The 24,895-nt window shown below is 48.7% G+C and overlaps 1 protein-coding gene and 1 non-coding gene across 4 annotated transcripts in view; both read left to right on the top strand.

Moving 5' to 3' along the window:
- Window positions 1-52, top strand: part of TRNAY-AUA (transfer RNA tyrosine (anticodon AUA)) — an 82-nt gene extending 30 nt beyond the window's left edge. The window contains exon 1 of the tRNA in view: window positions 1-52. This exon is cut by the window's left edge and continues 30 nt beyond it. This is a non-coding gene — a tRNA (tRNA-Tyr).
- Window positions 53-8,770: 8,718 nt separating this feature from the next.
- DPYSL5 (dihydropyrimidinase like 5) overlaps window positions 8,771-24,895 on the top strand; it is a 166,274-nt gene continuing 150,149 nt past the window's right edge. For 2 of the 3 annotated variants that reach the window (XM_068279883.1, XM_068279880.1), the window contains exon 1: window positions 10,462-10,483. The gene's annotated coding sequence lies outside the window, so the exon portion shown is untranslated. Of the gene's footprint in view, window positions 8,873-10,461; window positions 10,484-24,895 lie in introns of those variants that run through there. The other variant, XM_068279881.1, reaches the window with a different exon arrangement.

Below are 24,895 nucleotides of genomic sequence, written 5' to 3'. Positions count from 1 at the left end.
ACTATAAATCCATTGGGGTCTCCCCGCACAGGTTCAAATACTGCCGACTACGGTCATCTTTGGCCTCATCCGGAGAAAAGTCGGCACAGTGTTTGAAAAAAATGTGCAGCGTTCTTGCAGCGGCATTTACCTAACGTCTCTGGAAGAGGCTTTCGCACAATCCTCAGCACCACGCACAAACTTGCAAATACTAGTGCAAGGTTCCATTTCAGGGGAAACTTGTATCAGCCAGCCCCACATTTTTAGCCCCATTCAAGGTAACGCAGTGGGGGTTCTACCTGCGAGAGCAAGGACATTATGGCCAAGCCCACCCTAGTCTCCAAACACACTCACAGGCACACCTTGGCAATGCTTGCCTTTGATGGCTTCGGCCCAAAGGGCTGTTGCTTGAGTCAAGAGCTGAACATCAAGCCTACCTGCTACGTCTTCCTGCAATGTGCCAAGGGGGAAACTGAGAGGGTCTGTTTACAAAAGGCGCAATGGAGCAGGATGCCGGGCAAAGTAGCAAGTGGCAGCTTATTGCTACTTTCTAAGTAGGCCCCAGAGTCCGACCTGCAATTTTCTTTTGGCCAATCATTGGCCAGTTTTACCTCTTCCATGTAGTAGGAGAGCTTACCTCAATTGGACAATCAGCGGCCAATTGAAATTGAATGTGGGTGTACTAGGCTTATCTTTCCCTTGCATGTGTAACATATAAATGGAAACGGTTCTGATCACAGGTCGATCGGATCCATTTTCAATTCGTTGCCTCTCAGTTTCGATTCCACTGCTTTTGTTCCGTTTCCTCACATCTCTCCTAGACCCCCACCCCCAAAGTTGATTTTTGTATTTAGAACCGTCCTTTTCTTCACTAGTGTGCAGAAACATTACATTTTCTAATTGCCCACAATGCAGTGGGCTCAGCGGTCCAGAAAAGTTGCTGCAGAACAAAGTTGCAGTCCATTCAGTGGATCGTGCGGTATGCATCCGATTGAAGGGACGGATGTGAACGGATCCTTACAATATCATTGGATCCGTTCCCATCTTTTATGATCCTTTCCCTTCCTAACCAAGACGAACAGTTTTTTAGCTCCAATGTGAACCGGGCCGAACTGTCCCTCAGAGGGACTCAAAACCTAATCTCTTCCACAGTCATATGCCCATCACAGTCTAGGACTAATTTTATGGTGCAGCAAATTAATGAATCTCTGTTTTTGGGATGTGGGAGCAGACAGAGGCGGCCTTTGGGTGGGACAAGTGGGGAGATCGCTCCAGGCCCCGCACCTGAAGGGGGGACCCCGCGGTCATGCTCACTGCACTCGCACTGAGAGCCCCACTCTTCCTGGTCAGCTCAAGCTCAGGTGCTGACCCGTCGGCATGTGCTTCCTTGATTGCGCACTCGCAGCAAGCCAGCGGTCACTCAATCAAGGAGGTGTGTCTTCGGGTCACTTCCTGCACAAAATCCCACTGACCCTGCTCAAACTACTGCGACTATAAACCTCACAGGTCTCACTCAGGAGCATCTTATTGTGGAATCTGGTAAACGGGGAAAGACTCTACACTAGCACCAGTAGAATATATTGACCCTCACATATGACACTCACCCCAGGCCCCGTGTACTCTAAGGCCACCTCTGTGTGGGAGGAAACACGAGTGCCCAGAGGAAACTCATACAGACAAATGGAGAACATACAAACTACTTGCTGAAAGTGCCCCGGGGATATATTATATTACATAAATGCTTAAAAACTGCGCTGATAATACAATACACGCGGTTTCACTGGTGGTGCGCTGCTCTACATACGAATAAGTGTCAATGTTCAACCAATAGCTGCACACTTAGATACTGCAAATCTAGCGTCTCTCTTTCTCATGCAAGACAATCCTACACGTCAGATAGTGTGGAGTTCTTCCTAAATGACCTCCAGGTTGCAGTGACCAATTATTGCGGTAAATCACCTCCACCGCACCCCACGCAGTGGGAACTCACCGCATACAAGTGACCCTCTGTTAGATGGGTCTCCAGCGCCTATGGGCTCATCTGGCCGCCCCCTGCCATTCAAGGATTCTTCTCCACAGTTGTCACTCTGCTGCAGTACCAATACACCTCCAGAAAACATAACCAGAGCTCCCATAGCGTACAATTGTAAAACTACTTTAATTTTAAAAGAATGGCACACTTACAAACGTGTCCGATGTTTGAGGCACAGAGTTTTTATGGGCTCCACCCCAATCGTGGGCCGCTGGGTCGGCTTGGTTGCGCTGGTTGGTTTAGCTTCCCTCTGACTCCTCATGTATCCCCCTGTGCTGTTTCCATGTCTGCTGGCCCCGTGCGCTTTACCGGTTTCGTTGCCTGTAGCGACTCATCAGAAGCATCAGAGTCGCTACAGGCGACGAAACCGGTAAAGCGCACGTGGCCAGCAGACGTGGAAACAGCACAGGGGGATACATGAGGAGTCAGAGGGAAGCTAAACCAACCAGCGCAACCAAGCCGACCCAGCGGCCCACGATTGGGGTGGAGCCCGTAAAAACTCTGTGCCTCAAACATCGGACACATTTGTAAGTGTGCCATTCTTTTAAAATTAAAGTAGTTTTACAATTTTACGCTATGGGAGCTCTGGTTATGTTTTCTTGAGGTGTATTGGTACTGCAGCAGAGTGACAACTGTGGAGAAGAATCCTTGAATGGCAGGGGGCGGCCAGATGAGCCCATAGGCGCTGGAGACCCATCTAACAGAGGGTCACTTGTATGCGGTGAGTTCCCACTGCGTGGGGTGCGGTGGAGGTGATTTACCGCAATAATTGGTCACTGCAACCTGGAGGTCATTTAGGAAGAACTCCACACTATCTGACGTGTAGGATTGTCTTGCATGAGAAAGAGAGACGCTAGATTTGCAGTATCTAAGTGCGCAACTATTAGATGAACATATTATATTACATACCAACACAGGTTAACGCTTAAAAAAATATACAGTTCAGAGATCTTACAAATGTATACAGAGCAGAATTACAGACATTCCAAAGAATTCATAAAACAATAAAAAGCATTCAGAAGTAATTTGGCGAGGAGTTATCTGCATGCGCAGTCTGATCCACACCTCCGCAGTACCACGAAGGTGCTCATGCATGTGTGGCCAGTGGGGTAACAATAGACCCTGAAAGGGATGCAGCCGCAGGGGGGCCCAGAATCCACAGGGGCCCTGTGGGGGAAGAAGTCACTTTTCCCTGTTCTGAGAGACTGACAATTCAAGGGAACCTAAATTGAGAGGGATATGGATGTTTCCATTTAAACAATACCAGTTGCTTGGCAGTCCTGCTGATCTCCTTGGCTGCGGTAGTAGCTGATTCACACACCAGAAACAAGCATGCAGCTCATCAAGTCTGACTTCAGTCAGAGCACCTGATCTGCGTGCTTGTTGAGAGGGTGTGGCTAAAAGTATTATGCTAGGTACACACCATAACATTTTCTGTTATGCTGGGCATACACGGTTAGTTTTTTATTATCAATCGAGGTGCTGATGGCTCAATTGATAATATCCAACGTGTCCGATACCCCGCCGGATCAATTCCGCACTCGATACCGGCGGGCAGGACAAAAGAAAAAACGAAGCGCAGATAAGAAAGTGCCCGTGGGGATGAGCAGGAATTAATCCGGCGCCCGTGGGGATGTGTCGGGATCGAGCCAGCGGCTCGATTCCGGCGCAGAAAACGAGCTGTGTATGCCCGGCATTAGATTTTCTGTTAGATTTACCTGCCAGATAGATAATGTCCAACATGTTGGAAATGATCTAACCATCTATCTGCCTAGCAATTAGGCATTGTTCTACTCAGCAGGATAAACTAGAAGACAATGCACCAGAGACAATGACCAGTCTCTATGCCTAGTACACACTATGCAATTTTCTATTAGATTTTTCTGTTAAACCCCATCTACACCATGGGACATTGTAGCGATCCGGCGGCTCGATTAGCCGCCGGATCGCCTCTTCCGCGTGCCCGTCGCGTCCCTGCTCGCCGCGCGTGCGCCGCATTCGATTCCCCGCTCGTCCCCGCCGGCGCCGCTTATCTCCCGCACGATTCCCTGCCATTGTCCCCCTCGCGGGGATCGAGCAGGGAATCGGCGGTGCGGAGATCCGTCCTGTCAGGTTTCTTATCAATCGAGCCGCATCAGCGGCTCGATTGATAAGAAGCATCGCGGCCGCATCTACTCGTGTAGATGCGGCTTTAAACGCTTAAAGCCGCATCTACACGAGTAGATGCGGCCGGGATGCTCCTTATCAATCGAGCCGCTGATGCGGCTCGATTGATAAGATCCGACAGGACGGATCTCCACACCGCCGATTCCCTGCTCGCTCCCCGCGAGGGGACAATGGCAGGGAATCGTGCGGGAGATAAGCAGCGCCGGTGGGGACGAGCGGGCATGAGCGGGGAATCGAATGCAGCGCACGCGTGGCGAGCGGGGACGCGGCGGGCACGCGGAAGAGGCGATCCGGTGGCCAATCGAGCCGCCGGATCGCTGCAATATGGCATGGTGTAGATGGGGCTTTAGATTTTCTGTAAGTCTTTCTGTAATTAGATTATTGGCAGACACTGGTCATTATCTCTGGTGCATTGTCTTCTGGTTATCTCCTGCTGAGTAGAACAATGCCTAATTGCTAGGCAGATAGTTGGTTAGCTAATTTCCATCATGTTGGAAATTATCTATCTGGCAGGTAAAGGCCCATACACACGTCGGATTTCCTTTCTGTGATTGGGTGCCAGGGCTTAGGCTGGGAGGCCTCTGATTGGCTCAATGAGGTCAGGTGTGGCTGGCCAGGGTTCTCCTCTGTGATTGGTTGCTAGGGCTTCTGCTGGGAGCCCTCTGATTGGCTCCTGGACGTCATCACCTTAGTTACAGTATTTCAGATCCGGATATCCGGGTTATACGGCAAAATATCCGCAGATAGCTATGCGGATTTCTATAGAAATTTTGAATCTGATCCAGATAGCGTAAACATGGACGGATATCCGGGTTACCCGGATAACCGGTATCCGGATGAGAATCCCTGATTTTGTCACAGAAGCTCATGCAATTGGGAAAACACACTCAAGTGTGCACAAGCCAGTTGAATAACATTGGCTCTCAGTTTACTTGTGTAGAAAGCGAGGGGGGGGGGGGGGGGGGGAGGGGGGCATGCAAAGTTTTGCAGAGGGGCCCAGGGATATTTAGTTATGCCCCTGCGTGTGGCTTTATGCTACGGCATAAGTGCGGACTGTACTTGGGCGACGGGGGACCCTAAATCTTGACCTACCAGGTAAATTGGGACGTCTGGCCACTGTAATACAGATGACACATGCCTGTTACAGGGTGTGGATACAGATAACACGTGCATACTGCAGGGTTGGGTGGGAACAGATGACACAAGTTTGCTGCAGGGTTTGGAGATCAGGGATGCTCATCCGGATCCCGGGTACCCGGATAACCCAGGTATCCAACCACTTTTCCGCTATCCGGTCAGATCCGGATTCCCGGATACCTGGGCCAATATCCGGATAGCTCTATGCAGATATCTGGCCGCATAATCCGGATACCCGCGGATATCCGACGGATATCCAAATCCGGGTACTGTAACAAGGGAGATGATGTCATTGAGCCAATCAGCGGGCTCCCAGCCAATCAAAGGGCTCCCAGCAGAAGCCCTAGCAACCAATCACAGAGGGGAACTCTGGCCAGCCCCATCTGACCTCAGTGAGCCAATCAGAGGCTTCCCAGCCTAAGCCCTGACACCCAATCATAGAAGTGAACCCTGGCCGGCCCCCCTATGTAATAAGGAGGGCTGGCATGATGAGACAGATCGTCCTTGCTTGTCATTGACAGACTTGCTCCAGTGCTGTTGGCTTAGCAAGTGCTGCCTGTATACAGTGATAAACCTAAAGCTTTGAGTGCTAAACACCTTCACTATACTGTTGTTCAATTGTTTTTTAGCTAGCTAGTGTAATTGTTTGAGTTCATTCACTCAGTTAGGTCCTGTCTGTGTGTGCTGTGCAGGCCAGCAGGACAGTATAGGTTAGGGAATAGGATTATTGTGTATTGTATTATATAGTTAGTTAGTACTGCAGTTAGTTGTTAGAGAGAGTAGTACTGTGTTAGCTTACTACAGATTACTGCAGTGCTGCTGTGCTGAGCATTGTCAGTGTGCCAGTTAGACAGATTGGGCTCGATTCACAAAGCGGTGCTAACCCAGTTAGAGACTTTAGGCATGATAACCATTGCACCACGCTGGTGAAAAGCCAGTTTAGGTGTGATAAGTTTAGGCGTGATAAAGTTAGATAAGTTTAGATTGCGCGCAAAGTCCCGAACGCAAAGCAGCACCATTAAACTCTATGCGAAGTGCACCAGACTTTGCTAGCGCAAAACTTTTGATTAGCGGTGCACTGCGGTGCTAACCCAGTTGGTGCCTAACCCAGTTGGTGCCTGAACTTATCACGCCTAAACTTATCATGCCTAAACTTATCACACCTAAACTTATCATGCCTAAACTGAGTTTAGGCGTGATAAAGGGCTTTTCATCAGTGTGCTAACTGTTAGCACCGCTTTGTGAATCAGGCCCATAGTGTGCACTGTCTGTCCTCTACTCTGCGGTCTGTCACTCCGTGCTGATTTGATTGAAAGTCCTACCCCGATTTCATTAAAGTAAAAGTACCCCACATCATCTGGTGACATCATCACGTATAAGTTGTACTATGTCTGCTGGCACCGGCAGCCGGGGGAGGGGCAGCAAGGGCAATAGGACAGGGAGCAACATGCGCTTTGAGTCCTATGGGAGAAAAGCACTTTACAAATGTTATTGTATTGTATTGTAACATTACGGCCACCCTCAGAAGGTCTGCTGTGTCAGTGTCGACCCCAGCGGGCAGCCTACCCTCAGTCAGCGAGCTTTTCGCTCCAGGCGCCACGATTGAACTCAGGGCTGTTAGCCGCAAGGAGTTTGAGGAGGATGTTCTGGCTTTTGAGGAGGGGGGGGGGGGGGTATGATGTTGATGATGGGATGAAGGACCGTGACTACCATCTCTGAGGATGCGTCGGTGGGTTTGGCACGGAGGATCAGCATTGCAGACAGTGGCCGTGGAATGCGGGACCCACCACATCCTTCTGCCGCTACCACCAGCCGCACCACTCAACCCCCAACCGCCACAGGGAGAAACGCCGCAGCATCCCATTCAGGCCGCAGGGGAATCTTCACCTCCCGAATCTGGCGGTTTTTCACTCTGCCCTCATTGGACAGCAAGTTTGCCATATGCAGTGTGTGCAAACTACAGATGAGCAGAGGTTGTGACCCCTACAAGTATGGCACCTCCAGCTTCATCACCCATCTGGCCAAAAAACACATTGTTGAGCATGAGGAGTTCAAGAGGCTGAAGCAAGCTGGTGCTGGCTCCCACCGCTACGGTGCCACAGGCCACTGCTGCTGATACCACCACCTATATTCAACCCAAAACACAATTGCGGTGTCATTTTTTGGAGGTGTCTGGGCTGAAAACTGTCATGTCCCAGTTGTGCGATTGGACTTTAGACACAATGTGGGCTGCACGACCGATGTTAATTGACAGCTTTTTTCTTTTTTTTCTTTCATTTTATGTCCACCAAATAATAAATTAGTGTTTCCCTTAAAAAAAAACATGATGCTACATGCATCATTTACCCTAAAAACCCTTTTTAAAGCTATTTAAAGGGCACTTCCAGTTTTTCTATCCGGATACCCGAATAGGTCGGGTACCCGCGGGTAATTTGGTCAGATATCTGAATTCACTCGGATATCCGCAAGGTCGGATCCGGATATCCGAATTGGATCCGGATATCTGGGAACCCGGATCCGGTCGGGTTTTAAAAAGTACTACCCGAGCATCCCTGTTGGAGATGACACATGCTTGCGGATACAGATGGCACATGCTTGCTGCAGGGTTGGGTGAGCAGGTGACATATGCTTGCTGCAGGGTTGGGTGGGAACAGATGACACAAGTTTGCTGCAGGGTTTGGCGATGACGCATGCTTGTTGCGGATACAGATGGCACATGCTTGCTGCAGGGTTGGGTGAGCAGGTGACATATGCTTGCTGCAGGGTTTGGTGGACAGATTACATATGCTTGCTGCAGGGTGTGGATACAAATGGCACATGCTTGCTGCAGGGTTGGGTGGGCAGGTGACATGTTTGCTGCAGGGTGTGGATACAGATGGCACATGCTTGTTGCGGGGTTTGGTGGACAAGATTACATATGCTTGCTGCAGGGTGTGGATACAAATGGCGCATGCTTGTTGCAGGGTTGGTTGGGCAGATGCCACATGCTGGCTGCAGGGTGTCTATGTAGATGGCACATGCTTGTTGCAGGGTTTGGTGATTATATGCTTGCTCTGCATGATGTGGATACAGATAACAGCTAAGCTGCAGGACTATATATATATATGTAGTGTGTGGAGGAGGCTCTGCCCTCCCCCGGGGTGCAGCACTTGGCTGGGCCTCTCCCTCATTGTCAGGTACCCCTGGGGTCTCCATGACAACCAGCAGGCGATTCATTCCCCCATCGCTGAGCTGTGTGCGGGCTCCACCTAGTCTCGCCAGCTGCCCGTCGCGCTGCATTCTGGGAGACGTAGTTGCAAACGATGGATACTCGCTGACCTAAACCAGCACTGGAACTACAGGCGTCCGCAGCCAATCAGGGCTCCGTCTCTGTGCACACTCTACCTTGCTGGACGTCTCTGCGGCGAGCTATTGGCTGGAGGGATGCTCTGTCAGGCGGATGAGCCCGCCCTCCAGTGTCTGCCCCGATTGAAGGTGCTGTGAGAGGCGCACGCAGAGGAGCCCAGCCCAGCCAGCCAGCCTGTGCCAGAGCTGCCCAGAGCCCAGCAAGCAGAGCAGGTGAGCCATGCCCGGGGATGCCGCCGCCCAGCTGACCCCAGCAGCAGTCCTGTGTGCCAGAGCTCTGCCCATTGTCCAGGCCTGCTGTACCCCCTGCATGCTGCAGCCAGGCTCCATCCATTGCTGCCCATACACTCTGCACCTGCACTACAGATGGGCAGTGATGGCTGCTGATCATTGCTGCCAATGTCCTGGGGGGAGGGATGCAGGCTGTGGGGTTGCCCTATGCATAGAGCTTTGTATGGTGCCCTATCAGGGCTGGCCTGGTGGTGCCCTATGCATAGGCTTTGTATGGTGCCCTATCAGGGCTGGCCTGGTGGTGCCCTATGCATAGGCTTTGTATGGTGCCCTATGCATAGGCTTTGTATGGTGCCCTATCAGGGCTGGCCTGATGGTGCCCTATGCATAGGCTTTGTATGGTGCCCTATCAGGGCTGGCCTGATGGTGCCCTATGCATAGGCTTTGTATGGTGCCCTATCAGGGCTGGCCTGATGGTGCCCTATGCATAGGCTTTGTATGGTGCCCTATGCATAGGCTTTGTATGGTGCCCTATCAGGGCTGGCCTGATGGTGCCCTATGCATAGGCTTTGTATGGTGCCCTATTAGGGATGGCCTGATGGTGCCCTATGCATAGGCTTTGTATGGTGCCCTATCAGGGCTGGCCTGATGGTGCCCTATGCATAGGCTTTGTATGGTGCCCTATGCATAGGCTTTGTATGGTGCCCTATTAGGGATGGCCTGATGGTGCCCTATGCATAGGCTTTGTATGGTGCCCTATCAGGGTTGGCCTGATGGTGCCCTATGCATAGGCTTTGTATGGTGCCCTATGCATAGGCTTTGTATGGTGCCCTATTAGGGATGGCCTGATGGTGCCCTATGCATGGGCTTTGTATGGAGCTGTGACAGGGGGACAGAATGAGGGGGCTGTAGCAGGGGCTGGGCTTAGCAGGTGTACATTTCTTATAAAATTAATATGGTTTCTCATTGAGGGGATGCAGAGGAGGTGTTATGGAAGTTCTTAGGGACTGGTGCCCTCTTTTTTGATTTATGCCCCTCTGTGGGGCTGAGAAGGTTACAAATATTGCCCCGTTGCTGGTACCAGCCTGATAAACCTATTATTAATATGTATTTATATAGAACTGACATCTTCTGCAGCACTGTACAGAGTACATAGTCATGTCACTGACTGTCCTCAGAGGAGCTCACACTCTAATCCTACCAAAGTCATAGTCTAATGTCCTACCATATTATTATTATGTATTTATATAGCACTGGCATCTTCTGCAGCACTGTACAGATTACATAGTCATTTCACTGACTGTTCTCAAAGGAGCTCACACTCTAATCCTACCAAAGTCATAGTCTAATGTCCTACCATATTATTAGTATGTATTTATATAGCACTGGCATCTTCTGCAGCATTTTACAGAGTACATAGTCACATAGTCACGTCACTGACTGGCCTCAGAGGAGCTCACAACCTTATCCCCTATTGCTGTTAATAGACTGCTGTTTGTCCATATCTGTTTTTATCAGGATCGTTATGGTTGCCCAGAATGTACAGTATACTGTGATGTTGATTGTGAACTTTCTGAGTGATGTATCCCAGTTGTGAGTTGCCTGTTTACTTTATCATTCCAGATGTCAACAAATGTGCTTTGTTTTGTGCTCTTTGTGCAACTATGTTGTATAGGGTATTCATTTCTGCCCATCTGCTGTGTCTTTAGGCTTCTTGCACACAGGGACGTTACAGGCGCACGTTAGTGCAGCCTGTAACGCTCCCCCAACGCACAGCAATGTAACACAAGTGGGCTGTTCACACTGCCCACGTTGTGTTACATTGTAACGCAGCAAAGTGCTGCATGCTGTGCGTTCTACGCGGCCAAGCCGCGTTAGACTGTTTGCACATGCTCAGTCATGTTGGGGAGGAGGGGAGAGCGGCCGGGCACATGGCTAATTAATATTCACTGCACTCAGTGACGTGCAGTGTTTACTTCCTGGAGTGGCCGCTCTGTGTGGCGATTGGCTGGGCGGGACCACGTGATGCCGCATGCGTCCAAGAGTACGCATCACGGCATCACGGACGCCAGAGTGAGCTGCACAACGCGGCTCACACCGACGTCCACACCAGAGAGCACCAGGCGTTGCGTTAGGGGCACGTTATGTGCCCTATAACGTCCCCTAAACGCAACGTCCTGGTGTGTAACTAGCCTCAGAGTGATGAATATAGGCCGAGCATTGCCTGTTAGGCTCCTCATTGCCTGTTAGGCTCCTCATTGCCTGCTATGCTCCTCATTGTCTGTTAGGCTCCTCATTGCCTGTTAGGGCCTGTTCAGACTATGCGCGTTCCTAGACGTTTTCAGGGAACTTGTCTGGGTACCAAAAACGCATAGAAACGGTTTCTAATGCTTTTGAATGGGCTAGTTCACATGTATGCGTATGAGACGCATACGTTTCTCATCCGCATTGCTGCATGCAGTTCTGTGCTTCACGCATAGAAACGGACGCAATGAAAGTCTATGGACGCGTATCAAAAACGCGTACTATTGCGTTTTTAGCGTCAGTTTTCCTCTGCGGTTCTCATAATTCTTTTTTTTCCCCTGGGTCACGTGTGTGTGCAAAACGCAATAGAATACGCATTAGAACGCAAGAAAAACGCATGCGTTTTTCAACTTGCGTTTCTTTGATTTTAAACGCATTCTTCATACGCAGATAGTCTGAACAGGCCCTTAGGCTCCTCATTGCCTGTTAGGCCCCTCATTGCCTGTTAGGCTCCTCATTGCCTGTTAGGCTCCTCATTGCCTGTTAGGCTCCTCATTGCCTGTTAGGCCCCTCATTGCCTGTTAGGCCCCTCATTGCCTGTTAGGCTCCTCATTGCCTGTTAGGCTCCTCATTGCCTGTTAGGCTCCTCATTGCCTGTTAGGCCCCTCATTGCCTGTTAGGCCCCTCATTGCCTGTTAGGCCCCTCATTGCCTGTTAGGCTCCTCATTGCCTGTTAGGCTCCTCATTGCCTGTTAGGCCCCTCATTGCCTGTTAGGCCCCTCATTGCCTGTTAGGCCCCTCATTGCCTGTTAGGCCCAGTGTTGCCTTTTAGGCTCCTGATGCTGCCTGCATTCTGTCTGTCAGACTGTTATTCCCAGTTATGCTGAATACACACGATGCGTTTTTGCGTTCGTTTTTGCGGTCGATTCGCATCAATTCGATTATTTCCAACATGCTCTATTCGGATTTCGATCGTTTTTGCCGTCGATTTGCATGTTAATGATGCCAAATCGACGGCAAAAACGATCGAAATCCGAATCGAATAATCGAATCAACGCGAATCGACCGCAAAAACGAACACAAAAACGCATCGTGTGTATCCAGCATTAGATCCAAAATTGTACACAGCAAAATCTCAAAGCAGTTAGGCCAATGACTGAATGATAACTGATATCTTTGGAAATGAAGTTCCATTCTGCTTGCCTGCAGCTGCGCACCTGTCCATACTTGCTCACAGCAAACCTGAAGTGACCTAAATCAAAATCGATTCGATACACACCTAAGAAAAAGGAAGGCTTTGAGCCTCAGAGCCTTCTTGATCCTCTCTCTGTCACCTTGTTCCACCGCTGTCCCCCTTTCAAAATTCGCAGCTTTTGGACTCCTGGGAAGCAGATTTGTCACTAGGGTTGGTGTCATCCAGTTCGGAAACTCATGGTGTCACCCCCTATTATCCTATGAACCTCCAACCTCACCTGGTAGTAATGTTGCTTGGTATGGGGGATGTTAAAGAGGAATCCCAGGGGGTACTCACCTCGGTAGGGGGAAGCCTCTGGATCCTAATGAGGCTTCCCTCATCATCCTCTGTCCCATGGCGCTCTCGCTGCAGCCCAATGAGCAGCGGGATGTAAATACTTACTTTCCCGGCTCCAGCACAGGCGCAGTAGCGGCTCTCAGCTCCTGGAAATAGCCGATTGCAGTTGGGTCCTCTCTACTGCACAGGCACAAGTCGGACCCGACAGAAATCGGCTATTTCCGCCTATTTTTCCGAGCGGAGAGCCGCAACAGCGCCCCCGCTGGAGCCGGGAAGGTAAATATTGCACAGCCTGACAAATTGTTGGCTGTGCATTCTGTGGGCTGCAGTGAGACCACCATGGGACACAGGAGGACGAGGGAAGCCTCGATAGGATCCAAAGGCTTCCCCCTACCGAGGTGAGTACCCCCAGGGGTACTTTTTTCATTCCAGAGTCGTCTTCACAGCTAGTCGGCAACATGAGTACTTGTGAATAGTGATGGGAAGAACTGTCCACTGGAGAACATTCCCTGTGTAGTGACCTCAGGGCTACTTCCGGGTCGGCAAGGTACGTCATTAGTGCGTTAGGCGCTAGCCTTTCAGGAAAGGGTCCTTGATCGTGTGGGCTCCGGCCGGAAGCGCTTTGCTCATGCACATGACATCGCTACTAGCACTACATCCAAAGGGGAAAGTTTGAATAATTTTAGGGGTGGGGGGCACAACAGTCAAACGAGGACACTGAGGGAGGACCAGGAGGCTCTATGGGATCAGAATCTCCACCTCTGACTTTTAGGTTGCTTCAGGGTCACCATAAGACCTCTCCTACCTGGTTAACTTCCTCTCAGGAGGTTGAGGCCTTCCTATTGGTCACTACATTATGTCGGGAAATGCAGTCAGGCGAGTAGAGGATGCAAGCTGTACTGAAATGGCAAACACATTTAAGGTACACAGGCTATATGAAGCAGCAGAGCACAGTGTTCCCCTCCTTACTCCTCCTCCAGGAGCTGCATCAGTCCTGCCCTGCAGTATTCCCTCTTCCCTCCTCCACGGCAGCAGAATGTGTTGGCAGGCTATAGCCTAGTGATGGGTTTGTATCAGGACACAGCCCCAAACTCAGCGAGTACTGTATCTTTAATGACTCTGAACTGTTAAAGCGGTATCGTCACCATAAAAATCAAATTTCAACAGCAACGGGTCTGAGTGTATTAAGTGATAAAGATGCTAATCCTGCATTCAAAAGTTTCAAAACATTTTCTGCTGTTATGATTTGGAGTTATCACATACTTAAGGAGCACTGGCCCTTTAGTAGTCGGTGCCACAGAATTGCATGCTGGGGGTTCTTTTTATCTATAATGTATTCCTCCTCTTTCCTTTATTTCCCTGCCAGCTGCTTATCTGAAACCCAATCCCCTACTCACTTGTGTTTACAAGCAAGGCTGAGGGGACTCAGCGATTGGAGGAGACAAGAAAAAAAGTAAAGGGCAGAAATGACATCACGAGTTAGCCTTAACTGTGGGCAAAAGACATGGCCCCCACCAGGAACAGAACTCTCGTGATTTACTATATAACATTCACTGAAATCAAAACGTGGACAGTATAATACATGTGTTATGTAAGTAGATCAAGTGTTTATCTACTTATAAATGTGTTTTTTTTCCTGGCATAGTATGGCTGATCCTACTGCTTTAACATCTCACAAGGTCGCCATACACTGGCCAATGTGGCCAACAGATAGATCCCTCCCAGATCATTATCTACTGAATTTTTAGAACCATAAGATGCACAATTCAATTCAGACCGATGCCTGGTATCCCCCACAAGTACGGTATGCACTGTACATGCCTGTAGTTGTTCTCCTCTGACCCCGTGTCTTCACAGTGTCCCCCTGTGTTGTAAGGCCTGGCAACCTATCCACCCACGAATCAGCCTCAATGTCCCAATCTACCTCCGCCGTCTTCGCCTTGTGTGGCGCGTCCCCGCTTGAACGGGAGGTGTGAGACAACACCTACCCGACTTCAGTTACACCCAGGCCTTTAGGGCACAAGATATTGAGGCTGAATGCAGGGTGGGTATAGATAGATCACCAACACCAAACAAGAAACAAAAGCAGAGTCCAATAACAGTCCGGGGTCATACACAGGTATCCGAGATTCGCAGTACAGAAGGAGCAGGCAAGAGAGTAGTCGAGAGTTTCCGGGGTCAGTTCAGGCAGCTAGCAAGGAAGGTCCAAAATCAGGCAGAGGTCAAAAGCCAAGTAATTCAATAAAGAATAGTTTTCCAACCAGGATACACGCACCCAGCAGCTAGACTAGCTAACACTATCACGGGCAATGACAGGAAGCACTCAGCAAACTTATATACTACATGCAACCAATCAGTGGCCGGCCACATGCACACAACAGCCAATCACACGCAGGCATAAATCAGCTGACAGTGAGATCAGCTGAAACAGATGACCACAACAGGTCAGCTGACCCACCCAATGCTGACCAGCAAAGCTTTCTGAGAGTGTTAACCATAGCACAGTGGTCAAGCTCTCCACTTCCTGATGTGGGAGACCAGGGTTCAATCCTAGGCAGGGTCAGAACCTATAATTTTATATTATTAAAATAAACCCCTGCTAAGTGCCAGCTGACTCTACCTCAGTCGTCGCCTCAAGCCATACTGCGGCCGAGAGGAGCGGATCCTTACATGTGTTCTCCTGGTGTGCCACGTCCTCCTCTGTCTCCCAGCTCCATGAATTACCGGTACTGTGTTCTTACTGCAGTCAATTGTCTCGGGGGCTGGACCATGGCTCCATCATTTGGCCAAATGCTGCACTCGCTGAGTAGCAGTGAATGCAGTGATTGGCCCCAATGATGGAGCCATGGTCCTCCCTGTGAGACCATTGGCTCCAGTAAAAACACAGTAATTCAAGTTACCAAACTTGTTCCCCATAGGCTGAAGCTGCACTCAGGGACTCAAGATGGAGCTGGGAGACAAAGGAGGACGCAGGAAGACAGAATGGGACAGTGGAGGACACGGGGACACCAGGAGGACACACATACAGAGGGGGACACAGGAGGACAAGGGGGACAGCGAAGTACACAGGATGGCACTAGGAGGACACAGGAGTACAAGGGGACAGAGGAGACCACAGGGGACACCAGGAGGACACAGGGACACAGGGGCACACACAAGAGGTACAAGGGGTACATAATAATTGGGCACACACTAGACGCCACTGCTCCATTGACACACCAGGTGTAGTATACCTTTTTTTCTCAGTTTTTTTGCCCTCTAAACCTTGGTGCATCTTATGGTCAGAAGTGTCTTATAGTCTGAAAAATAGTGTAATCAGAGAGGGATCTATCTGACTGATTCCCACAACACGCTGTGCACAGATTTTTTTTATAGATTTCAGCAAGAAATCGATTGAAAATCTGTGTTCACTCACCTCCCAGGCTCCAGCGATGAGCAGCTGTGGACCCCTACGCTCTGCCCGACATATCCGCACACTCTGACGTAAGTGTCTGGTCTTGGCAACCCAGAATTTAACGTCAGAGTGAGCGGATATGCCGGGCAGAGCGGAGGGGTCCAAAGCTGCTCATCGCTGGAGCCTGGGAGGTGAGTAAAGGCTGCTGCATACAGAGGGGATCTGGCTGTCTGGCCGCCCCCAAACGCCCCCTCCCCCCCTTGCAAAATCACCTGGTCCTTAAAGTGAACCTCCGGACTAAAAATCTACTCAGCAGCACTGAAAAGGCTAGGTGTCTCTTTAACAGTTTCACAGCATCAGAACTTTGTTTTTCTTACCAAAGCATCATTTTTAGCTGCATTTTTAGCTAAGCTCCACTCATCAAAGCCAGGGCTTTTTTTTCCCTGATGCTGTGCAGAGCATGATGGGATTTCCTATGATGTTGTTCACATTGCCTAGCAACTGGGAGAGGCGCTCAGGACACAGGACAGTTGGAGCTGTGTCTCATGCTCCCTGTCACCTCCTTTCAACCAAAAAGATGGCTGCCCTCATGAAATCAAACATTTGCCTGTTCTTTTAAAACAGGGTGGGTAAGAGATTATATTACCTATCTATTTTAATTAACATAACTAATGTAACTTAAAGACAGTATGTTTGTTTAGGCTGGAGTTCCTCTTTAAGGGGGGTTAGGCAGCCGGTCGCAAAAGGGTTAAAGTTTACCAGAGCTGTTTAGAATACAAAGAATCAATACTTTTCTGGGGGTTCCTCCAGCTCGTCTGAGTTCCTCACCGTCCTCCCATGGTCTGCCGTTCAGCTGCAGTCAGCCCTAACTGGCTCAGTCGCGTCAGTCGAGGTCTTCTGTGCATGCGCAGACCTCCTGCATAGATTCGTATTAAATTTGCATGCAAGCAGACAAAAGCATTTCATGGAGGATGTGTGAAACAGCCCATAGGATTGCATTGTCCAAGCGCTTTTCAAAACCTTGACGATCACAAAAGGCTCTTTGAAAGTGCTCTTGGTGTGAACCCCTTACCATGTACAGATATCTCTGTTATTATCACTATTACTATCTGTCCCTCAGAAGAACTCACAATCTAATGCCCCTAGCATAGTCACAATACTTGTACTCATGCTAGATTAAACTCATAGTCACAATACTTGTACTCATGCTAGATTAAACTCAGCCAATGAAGACCTCCTCTGCGAGAATCTGTTGTGGGTACAGATATCTCTGTTATTATCACTATTACTATCTGTCCCTCAGAAGAACTCACAATCTAATGCCCCTAGCATAGTCACAATACTTGTACTCATGCTAGATTAAACTCAGCCAATGAAGACCTCCTCTGCGAGAATCTGTTGTGGGTGCAGCGGGCTGCGATCTGCCCAGACATGGCTATGTAACAATAGGTGTCAGCAACCAGAGAGAGAATCTGATTCTTGGCCGATCTGCAGTATCCCCAAGAATACAGATATACCTGATTATTGAGGATCTGCAGAATCGCCAATAATCAAATATGTCTAACCTCTAGACACCTGAGTGTGTAAGTGTTTTGGTGCAACAGTAACCTTTGGACCACCGGGGTAGCAGGTGGTCCAATAAGTAGAGAAGACTCTACTGCAGTCAAGGACACCTGGAGAGGGAGTCCCTGACTGATAAGGAGCAGTGTCCCCTCTGTAGAGCAGGGGACCCCTGCCGGAAGGCTGGACACCCTGAGGGGGGTGACCGCCAGAAGGTCGGACAGGCCGGGTCGGTAACAGAGTATCAGATAAGCAAGGTACCAAATCAGAGATCAGAAGAATAGTCAGGAAAGCTACAGGTCATAACAGATATCAGAACAAGGCCTAGTCTGAGGTGTGAGGTCCGTGATCTCAACACCCTGGAGCTATGCTAGAGAACAACACAGATGATATACAGTATTCCTAGTCTGGGGTGTGAGGGCCGTAATCTCAACACCCTGAAACTATGCTAGAGAATAACACAGATGATATACAGTATTCCTAGTCTGGGGTGAGAGGGCCGTGATCTCAATACCCTGGAACTATGCTAGAGAATAACACAGATGATATACAGTATTCCTAGTCTGGGGTGTGAGGACCGTGATCTCAACACCCTGGAACTATGCTAGAGAATAACACAGATGATATACAGTAACTGGCTAAGTGTGGATTCCCAGGGCCTCCTGGTTCCACCACACGGAAGAATCTGACTAAGGTCTGAGTGCTAACACATAGGTATTCGCAACGCCAGACAACCAGCAACTGAACAGCAGGAGATATATATAGTAAAGCGCCGCCCAGCTCCCATCAACCAATCACTGACTGAGCAGGAATCAGCTGACCGCCCTGATCAGCTGATCTTTCTCCTATTGGTATAAAGAGCCTGTCTTGCGGCGCGCGCGCGCGTAGCTCTCCATCTGTGTGCACTACTAGGTCCAGACAACCCAGACACATGTTGCTGCGGGGAAACCGCTGCACTGGACGCAGAATCCGCCGCCTTGCCGTCAGAACACGCGGCGGTCCCTTCGCCATTCTTCCCATGCGCACTATTAGTTCCAGACAAACCAGACGCATGCTGGCGCGGACAAACCGCCGCATCAGACGCGGAATCAGCCGCCTTACTGTCAGAACATGCGGCGGCTTTTCCGCTATTCATCACAGGCTATTGTTCTTCCCAGGGCTGTGGAGTCGGAGTCGAGGAGTCAGAACAATTTTTGGGTACCTGGAGTCAGGTTAGTAGTTGTATAAACTGAGGAGTCGGAGATGATTTTTGTACCCACTCCATAGCCATGCAAAGGCTGTGGAGTAGGAGTCGGAGTCATTTTGGGGAGTTGGAGTTGGAGTTGGAGCGGTTGGCTTCATAAACTGAGGAGTCAAAGTCGGATGATTTTGTACCGAATCCACAGCCCTGGTCCTCCTCACTGTCTGTCATGCACCATAGCAACAGAAGGGATTAAGCCGGCACCATCAAAAGAGCATTTTGATGGTGCTGGCTTAATCCCTTCGGAAGATTTCACTCTTGTTACGGAGTTAGACGTGGCACATCTACTGATGATCTAGGGGGTTGTGCATTTCTTCACCTACTGCTGCATCTCACCATAGCAACAGAACACATCACTAGCCTGCAGACTAGCGACGGGTGTGTACAGCCTTGTTCCCACACTGACACCCGATCTCTCCAAGGCATCAGTCAGCATGTGTGTACATAGATACAGTCTGATGCCCGTGCCACAGTCCATGGTCAGTGTTTTTGTGACAGGCCATTTAACCTGCCTCGGGGCTGGTCCCCACTGAATGAAGCACTTTGCACTTTATGTAGCATTTCTTGCTGATTTTTTTTGGGCACAATTTCTGGGATTGAGTGCTTCGTGAGTGCGCTAGAGTTTCGAAAAGCACTTGATTAATGTCTTTCTATGGGGTAGGAACTCCAAGAGAAGAGACCCAGCACCGTCTTCAAGTGTATTATAAGCTCTTTTAATTAAAGCATCAAAAAGACAAAAAGGGCAAGTCTGTGCCTTTTTGCCCTTTTTGTCTTTTTGATGCTTTAAATAAATAAAAGAGCTTATAATACACTTGAAGACGGTGCTGGGTCTGTTCTCTTGGAGTTCCTGCTTGCTGTTCCTGGAGACAGAGGGACAACGACCAATAGCACGTCGCATCTAGATGGTTGGGTGCTGCCTGTAACCACTTGTCCATTTCTATGGGGTAGTTCACACCAGAGCGATGTGATTTTTTTGCCTGGAGTTGGAGTCGGTGGTTTCATAAACTGAGGAGTCGGATATTTTTGTACTGACTCCCCACTGATATACCGTAAGTATAGGAAAACTTTAAAGGGAAGGTCCAAGCAAAAAAAAAAATGAGTTTCACTTACCTGGGGCTTCTACCAGCCCCATGCAGCCATCCTGTGCCCTCGTAGTCACTCACTGCTGCTCCACTCCCCCGCTGGGAGCTTTCTGACCTCGGAGGTCAGGGCCGAATTGCGTACATTTTTACACATTCCCGCTAGTGCAGGAACATTAACGCAAACATTTTTACGTGTTAGTGGTGCAACGCGTAAATTTTTGTTCCTGCACTAGCTGGAATGCGTAAAAATGTATGCAATGTGGCCCTGACCTCCGAGGTCAGAAAGCTGCCAGCGGGGGACTGGAGCAGCAGTGAGTGACTACAAGGGCACAGGATGGCTACATGAGGCTGGTAGAAGCCCCAGGTAAGTAAAACTCATTTTTTTTTTTTTGCTTGAACCTTTCCTTTAAAAATCACAGGTTTTTTTTGCCTGAAGCTGTTCACTTTCAAATCATTGTACAAGAACTGCAAAATCGCTTAACCCAAATGCTCCAAAATCGCGAGGCATAAATAGAAAATCGCTAGACACATGCTACTCGCTACTGCAAATTGCTACAAAAACTTGGTGTGACCTAGGCCTTAAAAGTGCTCGTTAATGTAATGTATAGTGTTTTTATTTTTCCACTGTGGGTAGTAGAAATGAATGGGGTAATATCTGCCATGCAGCCTGCAGGGTATAGGAGGACAGAGGCCGGCATAGACTCTGCCGCCCGACCTTGGCGTTGCGGTATTGGTCGCTGGTTTGTAGACCAGCAGGAAGCCAGTGATTGCCGCTCTGTATGGTGACATTGCTCCTCTGGGAACCGTTACCATGTTTATGGAGAGTTCACAGGTCAGGTGCAGCCGGTAGAAGGTGCGTGAATGCAGCAGCAAAGTTGTTCAAAAGTCTTGTACACACGTTCCAACCTGCATGATAGTTGGGCAGATTGATCCACCAGATGGATCTGGCAAAGCACCTGTTATCAGTTGGTTGTCTTGTTGTTTGCCAGCCATACGCACGCCCAACTATCTTCCAACAGACCGAGTTTAGTTGAGCAGATTGAATGTTTGATTGATCAGCAGGAAGTACGTTTCGATTGGCCCGATTCTGAGCGCATTGAATTTGTATAGGATTATTAGCGTCTTGTTGCCTAGCCACAATAGCTGTTGTCAGGACTGTGACATTCGGATCTGACCGGTGACAATAGTTTGTATAACGATGATCCCCTCTGGTCAGTGAGAGCACTACCAGAAAGGGGGCTCAGGGTCTGCAGAATGGGGGTCTATGAATGGGGGTCAAATGCAAATCGCTCTGAAAGCGCAGGGAAAAGAGCTTTAAAAAGCACTCACAAAAGTGCTCAGAGATCTGTTCCTGTAAAAGATCCGTTCCTGCAAAATGCATTCATAGTCTATGATATCTGCAGATCCTCATACACACCTTGTTTAACAGACCTTTATCTGCAGATCACACCCACCAGGATGGATTGTCAGATCTGCAGATGAATGTCAGTTAAACAAGGTGTGTATGAGGAACTGCAGATCCCATAGACTATGAATGCAATTTGCAGGAATGGATATTTTGCAGGAACAGATCGTTTGCAGATACTGATCTTTTGTGTCTGTACAGCATCTTTGTGTGCAGCATCTTGCAAAGTCTGATGGGGAGTTCAGCTCCATAGAATAGGCTGTGTAGGTATGGCTCTCATACTACATGAAGGGTGGTAAAATTGGTCTGTGATCTTTCATTTTCCAAAGACTATAGTCTGATGTGTGTATGAGCCTTAAGTTATACAAGTTCTGGGGCTGCTTATACATAATCAGTGCCTAAGCTGCATCTACAGTGGGTTGCAAAAGTATTCGGCCCCCTTGAAGTTTTCCACATTTTGTCATATTACTGCCACAAACATGAATCAATTTTATTGGAATTCCACATGAAAGACCAACACTATGGCCTAGTGCACACCGGAGCGTTTCCGCTGCGGTTTGCGATCCGCTTGCGGGTGCGGATCCGCTAGGGTAATGTACTTCAATGGGCTGGTGCACACCAGAGCGGGAGGCGTTTTGCAGAAACGCATACTCCCGGGCTGCTGCAGATTTTGGATTGCGGATGCGTTTCTGCCTCAATGTTAAGTATAGGAAAAACGCAAACCGCTCTGAAAAACGGCACTTCAGAGCGGTTTGCCAGGCGTTTTTTGTTACAGTAGCTGTTCAGTAACAGCTTTACTGTAACAATACATGAAATCTACTACACCAAAACCGCTACACAAAACCGCAAAACGCTAGCTGAAACGCTGCAGAAAAAGAAGAAAAAGTGTTTCAAAATCTGCTAGCATTTTGCGGATCCGCTAGCGGTTTTTAGTGTGCACCAGGCCAAAGTGGTGTACACGTGAGAAGTGGAACGAAAATCATACATGATTCCAAACATTTTTTTTTACAAATAAATAACTGCAAAGTGGGGTGTGCATAATTATTCGGCCCCCTTTGATCTGAGTGCAGTCAGTTGCCTATAGACATTGCCTGATGAGTGCTAATGACTAAACAGAGTGCACCTGTGTGTAATCTAATGTCAATACAAATACAGCTGCTCTGTGAGGGCCTCAGAGGTTGTCTCAGGCCTGGTGCACACCAAAAACCGCTAGCAGATCCGCAAAATGCTAGCAGATTTTGAAACGCTTTTTCTTCTTTTTCTGTAGCATTTCAGTTAGGGTTTTGTGGTTTTGTGTAGCGTTTTTGGTGTAGTAGATTTCATATATTGTTACAGTAAAGCTGTAACAGCTTCTGTAACAAAAACGCCGGCAAAACCACTCTGAACAGGCGTTTTTCAGAGCGGTTTGCGTTTTTCCTATACTTAACATTGAGGCAGAAACGCATCCACAATCCAAAAAATGCCTCTCCCCGGGAGTATGCGTTTCTGCAAAACGCCTCCCGCTCTGGTGTGCACCAGCCCATTGAAATACATTACCCAAGCGTATCCGCAGCCGCAAGCGGATCGCAAAACGCAGCCGAACTGCTCTGGTGTGCACTAGGCCTCAGAGAATATTGGGAGCAATAACACCATGAAGTCCAAAGAACACACCAGACAGGTCAGGGATAAAGTTATTGAGAAATTTAAAGCAGGCTTAGGCTACAAAAAGATTTCCAAAGCCTTGAACATCCCACGGAGCACTGTTCAAACGATCATTCAGAAATGGAAGGAGTATGGCACAACTGTAAACCTACCAAGACAAGGCCGTCCACCTAAACTCACAGGCCGAACAAGGAGAGCGCTGTTCAGAAATGCAGTCAAAAGGCCCATGGTGACTCTGGACGAGTTGCAGAGATCTACAGCTCAGGTGGGAGACTCTGTCCATAGGACAACTATTAGTCATGCACTGTACAAAGTTGGCCTTTATGGAAGAGTGGCAAGAAGAAAGGCATTGTTAACAGAAAGCATAAGAAGTCCTGTTTGCAGTTTGCCACAAACCATGTGGGGGACACAGCAAACATGTGGAAGAAGGTGCTCTGGTCAGCTGAGACCAAAATGGAACTTTTTGGCTAAAATGCAAAACGCTATGTGTGGCGGAAAACTAACATTGCACATCACCCAGAACACACCATCCCCACTGTCAAATATGGTGGTGGCAGCATCATGCTCGGGGGGTGCATCTCTTCAGCAGGGACAGGGAAGCTGGTCAGAGTTGATGGGAAGATGGATGGAGCCAAATACAGGGCAAACTTGGAAGAAAACCTCTTGGAGACTGCAAAAGACTTGAGACTGGGGCGGAGGTTCACCTTCCAGCAGGACAACCCTAAACATAAAGCCAGGGCAACAATGGAATGGTTTAAAATAAAACATATCTTTGTGTTAGAATGGCCCAGTCAAAGTCCAGATCTAAATCCAATCGAGAATCTGTGGCAAGATCTGAAAACTACTGTTTACAAATGCTGTCCATCTAATCTGACTGAGCTGGAGCTGTTTTGCAAAGAAGAATGGGCAAGGATTTCAGTCTCTAGATGTGCAAAGCTGGTAGAGACATACCCTAAAAGACAGGCAGCTGTAATTGCAGCAAAAGGTGGTTCTACAAAGTATTGACTCAGGGGGCCGAATAATTACGCACACCCCACTTTGCAGTTATTTATTTGTAAAAAATGTTTGGAATGATGTATGATTTTCGATCCACTTCTCACTTGTACACCACTTTGTATTGGTCTTTCACGTGGAATTCCAATAAAATTGATGCATGTTTGTGGCAGTAATATGACAAAATGTGGAAAACTTCAAGGGGGCCGAATACTTTTGCAACCCACTGTACCTAGCCACAAGAACTGTATAATTCATATGTGTCAATAAAGGGTTGAGTAGGAAATAATGCCTAAAGTACACTGATCATGTGAGGCTGCCATATTTATTTCCTTTTAAGCAATGCCAGTTGCCTGGCTATCCTGCTGATCCTCTGCCTCTTGTACTTTCAGCCATAGCCCCTGAACAAGCATGCAGCAGATCAGGTGCTTCTGACATTATTGTCAGATCTCTTTTCTTTGTGTTTAGGTTTGGTGTAAACAAAAGTACATGTAGGCAATGGAGGGTGAAGAGAGGGTTTTCTGACCTGTTCTATCAGCAGCGGCCACGCAAGCTGAGAGCATAGGGCAGGTGGTATCTGTATCAGGCCTGGAACCCAGTAGGAATCGCTGAAGTGCTTTAAAATCACCGCAGTGCTGTGTGCAGCAATTCCTAGAGTAATTGCGCTTGCGATTCTCTGGCACTTGGAAGCGCTGTACAGTAAAGTACAGCGCTTCAGATTTGCGATTCTTTATTTTTTTAAATAAAACTTTATTATATTTAACCGGCGTCCTTCCGTCTGTAGCCCCGCCCCTAAAGGAAGAGGTCATAGGTGTTTTTCTAGGAATAGGTTCGCCATCTCAACTCTTTAAATACCGGCACATCTAAGTTATTCCGGTTCTGGGGCTACTCGCTCATAATCACTACCTAAACTGC

The sequence above is a fragment of the Hyperolius riggenbachi genome, chromosome 4, assembly GCF_040937935.1.
Source record: "Hyperolius riggenbachi isolate aHypRig1 chromosome 4, aHypRig1.pri, whole genome shotgun sequence".
Taxonomy (NCBI): Eukaryota; Metazoa; Chordata; class Amphibia; order Anura; family Hyperoliidae; genus Hyperolius; species Hyperolius riggenbachi.
Note: the sequence above shows the minus strand (reverse complement) of the source record. Positions and strands in the feature narration are given on the sequence as shown.